We start from the raw sequence: 8,102 nt of genomic DNA, 5'->3' as shown, positions 1-8,102 counted from the left end.
TGGATATCGTGTATTCTATTAATCTATTTCGAGCGTTCCTCCCGAAGGACTCCCTCGAACTCGCTTTGTCCCGAGAAAGAGAGGCACGGAGCTGTTTAAGAGTTCAGAAAAGCCAATGCACTTCTATAAATCTAAATGAACGACGACAGAAAAGTGGGACGCCTAATGCAACGAAACAGACTCGTGACTTCATCACGTTTCAATTTCGCGTCATCGTGAAACACAGTGTTTTCTCGTTCGACTTTTGTAGACGATCCTACGTACTTATGTACGAGGGATGTTGTTCCAAATGAAATTTAATATAGTACACGTGAAATTAGGGGGAGTTATGTCATCATTTAGCTGGTTTCGAATTTGTTTAAAAAATACGGACCTTTGAATTTGGCAATTTTTGCCCATTTTTATGAAAACCGACTGTGTTCGTCAATTTTTATCTCGCAAACTATTGGTCGAATTGAGCTCACTTTTTTTTCTTTTAATCTAGAAGGATCGCTCTGTTGTAATAATATTTTTGTTATTTGAGAAATCTATTTTACAATACTGAAAATTATAAACAAATTTCTATGTGATGGGCTAGAGGTGTTTACATTTAAAAGAAATATGGCCACATTCTTTGAAATTCACTGATAAAGAACCAATTTAGAATACAGAAAGGAAGGTAAATGACGATTTTAATTTTTTCTTAGTCTTCTAATTATGAAAGACGCGGACCTCGTGTAAGTGACCATGATGTTAAAACGTGTACGATATTACTTTAAACGAATAACTGAGGCAACGAACGGACCATTTATTGTATGTACCAATGAATCATGTTGAATGACAAATGTTAATTCTGCGGTGTACCAATGAACTTTCCGTTTGATCCTCTTTCTGTCAACAAGAACATTTTCACATGATATCATCGGATCATGAAAGCTTTTAAGTGTTCGACGACACTGTTGCTATTTTGCCAATCCATCTTTTAATAAAAACTTTACTCCTCATCTTGCAGAGGTTAAAAACTCTATGCTATTTATATGCAAAAAATAGAGACAAATTGAAGCAATGTTCTTCTTTGTGGTCAAGTTACTTATGGACGTTGAAAAATTATCGTTTGCGACATATCGAACAAAGTGACGATCTTACGAGTTTCTTGCAATCACAAAAACTCCGGTTTCTCAACGATTTTTCATTTAGATTTTTCATTTCAAATCAAATTCAAACTAATATACTTCATTGCTTTAGTTTAATGTCGAATTATGATCATTCTCTATTTTACAAAATTCAAGAATGGAAGATTAACAAATTACAAATTAATATTATTTTGAAATCCCAATAAAGTATTATTCTCTTTTATCAAGTTTCGAAAGTTGATGTTTTTTCAATTAGTTGCAAATTATGAAGAAGTGATTCCTGAAGTGTAATGATCTTTGTGCAACAGAGACAACATTTTTTCCATTCAAGTAGTACGTTTACGTGAGAACGTAAGAAGTATCGGTAGGAAAAGTTTTGTCCAGAGGCGGATAGCAGAGGTTTTATCGTCGTGATCGATAGCGAAGCAGCATCGGTCGTTTGGGACGAAGGATATCTGTGGGGACAGCGAGAAATTCAGTGAACTGTTACAAATATTTGCACGTGCGATTGTCCTTATTCAGGAGGGACGTTAATTACACATGTATAAAATCGCGGCGTGAACCTGTACAAGTTTCGTTCAATTTTGAACCGGTAAAGCGTCGGTATAACGACTTTGTGTAACAATTTTATACAAGTAAATGTGTATTAATATGCGCACTTTGTGTTTGTCGTTTCGTTTAACGCTTCAAAAAGAATATGTATACTGAATTTCGAAATACGCTATCGCGTTTTTATTCTGTTTGTAGAAGCGTGATAAGAGATAAGAGGAGTTTCCATTTCAGTTTATCTGCTGCAGTTAGAAGAATAATTCATTTCTATATGTGAAATTATAAATTTATCCATGTTTACATTGAAAATCATGTTCTATCAACTGAAAAAGATTTTTTGAGTTATTATGAAGAAAGAAAAAAAAACGTTTGCCCCCAGAGAGATTCGAACTCTCGACCCCTGGTTTACAAGACCAGTGCTCTAACCCCTGAGCTATGGAGGCTCACGGTTTTCCTCTTCCTTGGGATTGTAGAAGAAGAAGACAGAGTCTCCAGTTCCAGAAAATTTAGTATATATCGTTTGACGTTTCGTGGAAGACTTACAAAAATTATTGGAAAAATTAATTACTCGCTAATATTTATGTTCTAAATTCCTGCATATTTTAAACGTAAGAGATGTCTTGCAGGAATGATTTTCGACGTGACTTATTATAATAAATGCATAAGAATATTTTTGAGATTTGTTAATATACGTTTATTTAATATTATCGTGTAATATTAAATGTAAAATATATAAGGGAACATTATCGTGCATTTCAAAACATATCTTAATAACAATAGTAAGAATGTTAATATAATGCTTTACAAAAAATTAGTGAAATTTGGTTGGTTTTGTAAAATGCAGTTACGTTTTAGAACTGTCTTTTAGTTAAAATTTTGCAGATCACGTTTTCTGTTGAACACGTCTCTCCTTCTTATACAAAGTTTCATCTCTGTGCAAATTTAAATTTTTTAATTATTTTGTAGCATGTCAGTTTATTTTTAAGAATTTTTCATCGACACTTGAAGAAATTCAAAAATATATCTCGTTCAAATTTACTTGCAGAATAATAACAATCTATTTACCATTTATTTTACTGCTATTCATAATACTTCAATTTTTCCAGAGTGGAAAAGAGAGTCTGTTATTATTCACAATATTTCACATCTCCTTTCTTAATTTTCTTACTCCTCACAGTCTCTTCATTCTGTTATAATTATTAACGTTTTTTCATTCTTCTGTTATTAATATTTTCTCAAATCACTCACTGAAATTGAATATGAAAATTAAAAAAAAAAAAAAGAAGTGTCGATAAATTACCAACGGTTAGTGTTTATACATACAATTTTGATTGGCAAGCATACAAACAATTTGTAACAATTAAATCGAGAGAGGAATGACGGCAATCGCATCAGGTAAACTGTACGTCGATCTTGTTAGCGATTAGCTAATTACATTATTACACTGCTGTACTCGCCGGTAATAATGTTATCCAAGTGAATTTCCAACTCGCGCTTGATTTATTATGCATACGACATGCGTCATCCACAATGTACCCGCTCTTCTTTGAGTTTTTCCGACGAGAGGATTTTTTGAAATTTTGATTTCCAACGAGAACCCAACTCCACGAAGACCTTTCACCAGCACAACCCTCGAAACAAGAAAAAATTCACGAGACGATCTTTCCATTTGCCCGACAAATATTTAACGAATGCCTATTTTCTGAACTAGACAGAATTCATTTACTTCCCTGCGGAATCAATTTGAATTTTTCTCCCTGTCCGAAAATAGTATTACTTCGGTGTTTGAATGGATTTGCGTCGTTGCATGCGATGATTTAATGATTACTTTCACGAAGTTTTCACAGAATATCTGACAGATAACAGATCGAATAAAGAAATCTTCTGTCAATGTGAGACAGTAATTTATTAATTTGCGTTTCTTCATTCACCAATTTCAAAAAAGACTGTTCCATGATAATCTACCCTTCTTTAAATATTGCCAAGCAATAACCAAAACACTTTCGTGTATATTCAAACAATCAGAAACACATCTAAAATCTTTCGTAATTCCTCTGCGAAAATTAAACACTTGAAGTGAAGAATCCTCGATCAAACCCCAATAAAAAAAAATTCCTATTTTCAAATACCGTTGATCACCAAATAAATTTCGACGATATTACAACAATATTCGCGTATTCCGCTCGTTTCTCAAGTCCGTAAACCAGCAAACTCGAGACTGCAGGGTTGAACTTCCCAAGAAGGGGAGGAGGAAGAAAGTAAGCAGCATCCTAACCATGTCCCGTGAATCTTTAATTTGATAAACGTGTTCCAAACAGCGGACACAGGGAGTGTGTACTCTGCACAATGTCTGCAAGGACTCGAAGCGTGCCCTGTGCTCTATTTTTGTGTTTAATCGGTGCACTCTCCCGACGCGTATACACACATGCGCACACACAGACGATCACGTAAACGGCATTGCTGCTGTTGCACAACAGGGTGGGAAAGGGAAGGAAGGAGGGTATGGAGCTGAGGTTCGGAAGGAAAAATGGGAACGAACGGATCTGTAGAGAGCCCATAGCTTGGGGAAACCAAATGTTTGCGGACAAATCGTCGTCGTTTTCGACGGGGAAAAATCAACAAACGTTCCTGGCTCGGCCCTAATGCACTGTCCGATGGAAATCGTTCCGCACGCGCGGACACGCTCTCCATTCAACCACCGAGACCCGGATCTATGGATATTGTCTAGATACCGCCAAGGATACGACGTGTATCCGTTTCTATCACGGATTGTCGCGTGTCAGGGATTTCGACCGATCAACGTCCGACATCAGAGTTTGTGACGTATACATGCGGGCATGAAGGGCCTTCCCTGGAACATTCTGACTCCTGACGGAAATTTGACGTTTAACACCTTTGGAAACAATTAGCGTTCCACGTGTATGGATCGTGATAATTCGTGTTCACAAGGTAACGCTAAAGTCGAATTATTTTCACTCTTGTTCACGAAGGAACCAAGAATCGGGTATATCGTACCGTAGAATCTGTATTGTGTTTTTTGCGGTAAGGACAATTAACGGATATAATGATAATTTGATACAAGTTGCAACGCTAAGGCAATTGTTATGCAGCTCTAATAATGTGAAGTGACTCTTATTAAACGACTGTCTTATTCTGTCTTCAATATTCTGACTCTCTTCGCAACACTGATTCAAGATACAACACTCTGACGACTCTATGTAATTCTCACTCTCTCTCTGCATCTCCATCTCCAACACTCTGACACTTTTACAACACTTCGACACTTTCTGCAACACTGACTCTATCTGCAAGAAGGAACATCGTTGCTTCTTACTTCACCAGTAGCTATGATTTCAGTACAGCGACTGTCTGTACCATCTACGGAGGACCACTGTAGAGTGACCCTTCGTAGCGAAAGGGTAAAAAAAAAGAAGGGTTAGAGGGAAACTGGTCCTGAAAAATCAGGAAAGTTTGCTCATGGAAACCACGATCCGGTAACTACAGCTTGATCAGACACATAACCCCCGGATGCTTTGACGAGTTTTTCGTTCGGGTCTGGCATCCATGCGGTTTTAATTTGGCCCGCAGGAAATTCGGGAATTCAAATTAAGCGGTTTACCGAGAATCGTGGCCCCCTTTTATTTTCTCCGTACCTCGTCACTGGGAATTTTCGGGTTGCACTTTCTACCCTTGCCATTGCTATCTACCGCTTGACTACAGCTTCGTTAGACTAATATCAACCGGATGGCGCATGGGAATCTTTCGTTTCCGGCTGCGTGGAAAGCAAGCTAACGCGAATTTCACCTTTAATTTCTAACCACGTATCAAGGGCCACGATGGCATGCGGGCATCGGGACGTCCGGCAAACTAGACCTGGTCCACTGGATTCCCGAGAAACTGCATTACATACTTCCTATTGGATTAACTCTTACCCTTTTAGAATTTCCGCATCTCGCTGTCGATAAACGAGTTGCGAAACGTTTCGAACTGCAACCACTCCCCTGATATTAATTATTCCCTACCCCTCGGGTGAACTTCGTCAATGGGATTAAATTGTATCTCGTCGAACGCTTTTGCGACTTTTCACCCTTGGTTTTTCTTTTTCCCCTCCCACTGAGAAAAGTTCGCGGTAGAAGTAATCGTTGTGGTTTGAACTCTAATTATTTTTTATTTCCCTCATTTGTTTCTTTCGCCTTGCTGAATTTTCCAGATTCAATTCTCTTCTTTTTCCTTTTTAGGTTTAGATAAAGTACTGTTTGTGATTCTGTCTCAGTATTTTCCTTATTATTTCTGTACGTTTAATCCCTTTCGCCCTTACCTTTTGCTCATTTGTTCTTCAAAGCAATTTTTAAAAAATGCACAATTTTCGTCTCGCTAAATCGAGCAGTTCCCGAATGAAATTTCGAGATTTTATTCAGTAACGTATTGTCGTTTCACTGGTAAAATTGCGAAACTGCAAAATCTGAACTGTTTAGGAGAGAGGAGGATTTTTTAATTTTTTCTTTTTGCTAAATTTTTTGCTAAAGATTTGCTAAAATAGTTTTTTTCTCTCCTGAAAAATTAAGATTAGACAATTCTGCAAAATGCTTTGTTTTCTCCAGACAAAATTAAGTTTTGACAATATTACAAAATAGTCTTCTCTTCTGAAAAATTAAGATTAGCCTATTTCACAAAACGGTGTTCTTCTCTCCGGAAATATTAAGTTTCGATAATTTTGCAAAATCAATTTTTCCCCATAAAAAAAAAAAATTAAATTTCGACAATTTTACCATTGGAACGACGACGATAGTTTCCTTTCTATTCGACGACTCGAGTGTCTATCGATATATCTGGATAATTTATGTCACATTACTCGCTTTGGGCAACATTAAAACGGATAGTCAGGTCGAAAGATGCATCGCCTAGAAGTTTGTACGTAGAGGAGGGAAGCGGATATATCATTCCTTGTTAAATTTACAAGATAGTAATAACGTGGGCGTGCTACTGCGAACGACCACTCTGTTCCATCGTGAACAGGAATGATGTATTTCGAAATTCCCTATAATTTCTGGCACGTATCGGTGAATATATACGGCGCCTTTATATTATCGAGCAAACTGGGCCTGGAATGGGTGCATTCTCTCTCTTCCAACAATACTAAAGCACTTTGTGCTCGGCTAACTTACAATTCAACCCTCCGCGCGGTCTTTGTTGCGTGAATTTATCGATTTCTTAACCGATACCAGTTCGATACCGTTCGAACCGTGCACCTCTGGCAAGAAGTCACCGTTAATTTACAGACTATAAAGCGGTATTGTCTTCAAGAGAAATAAAAGTCAAGGCGAAATTGCGAATGGCGTGGCAGAGAAGGGGCGGAAGTTTGTTAATGAATTTTCTTTTTTTTTCTTTCTTTCGGTGGCCTGTGTGCCAGAGGTCTCAGTTAACAGATTTGAGAGGCCATTGTTTGTTTAAAGAAGTGACCCCTTTTTGCACACTTTTTATTACGAATTCGAAAGACATTCGTCGAAGCTGGAAAATTTCAATTGAAAATAGAACTTTTGTCTTTGTTACAATTGCATTTATTCCAGTAACAATTGCATTTATTCCAGTTGTTCCAGTAACGTAAAAATATATGTCGAAACTGATTCAATTTGAAGAGTAATTAAAAATCAAATTGTTTCAATGAAATGTCCCAGTAATAAAATGAAATTGAATTTAGGTATCTTTATTCCTCGACATTATTCGACCTGATACGCTTTTATGTACACTTTCAGTTTATACAGGTTTCTTATCAGGAAGCTTATCTGGCCGATGCTATCGGCAAAAGTACGAAAGGCACAGCGATGAAAAAAATCTGCCTCCAGAGAGATTTGAACTCTCGACCCCTGGTTTACAAGACCAGTGCTCTAACCCCTGAGCTATGGAGGCTGTTGAAGTTTTTTTTTCTTATGCACGTCCGATTGCAACCGCGCCGAAAAGTACTTCATTTTTCATTTTTTCTTGCAAAAAAATTCATAAATATCTCACACTTCGTGAAATTCATTTTTCCTTTGAAAATCTGAAAGTGATACCAATTACGATAAAAAATTTTTACTTGAAATTGAAACTTAGAGCTTATCATAAGAAACGTCGTTTAATGTATTTTCTTTTTATTACAAAAATTCAAAATACGCTTGTTTCAATATTCTTCATGGATAAATTCTTTCGAAGTATTTATTATTAATTTTCAAATGGTACTTTGGAAAAAGAAAAATGTGTTAAACAAAGTAACTTTGTTCTCCAGTTATTATCACGAATGGGAAATAGTATATAACTGGAGGTTTTCATACTTTTTATTTCATTTCACGTTGAGTTAGGTGTTTCTTTATTTTTCTCAAAGGCTTTTCTGTCCATTATCGGAGTCCTCGTTCATTCTTCTCCGCAATATTCTAATGTTCCATTGACTTCGTTTAACCTTCCACA

The 8,102-nt window shown here is 36.7% G+C and overlaps 2 non-coding genes across 2 annotated transcripts; both read right to left on the bottom strand.

The window, feature by feature from the left end:
* Positions 1-2,031: 2,031 nt before the first annotated feature.
* Trnat-ugu lies at positions 2,032-2,104 on the bottom strand. Its single transcript has one exon. It is a non-coding gene; the product is annotated as a tRNA-Thr (tRNA).
* Positions 2,105-7,495: 5,391 nt separating this feature from the next.
* Trnat-ugu lies at positions 7,496-7,568 on the bottom strand. Its single transcript has one exon. It is a non-coding gene; the product is annotated as a tRNA-Thr (tRNA).
* Positions 7,569-8,102: the final 534 nt, after the last annotated feature.

The sequence above is a fragment of the Habropoda laboriosa genome, unplaced genomic scaffold (genome assembly GCF_001263275.1).
Source record: "Habropoda laboriosa isolate 0110345459 unplaced genomic scaffold, ASM126327v1 scaffold126, whole genome shotgun sequence".
NCBI lineage: Eukaryota > Metazoa > Arthropoda > Insecta > Hymenoptera > Apidae > Habropoda > Habropoda laboriosa.
Note: the sequence above shows the minus strand (reverse complement) of the source record. Positions and strands in the feature narration are given on the sequence as shown.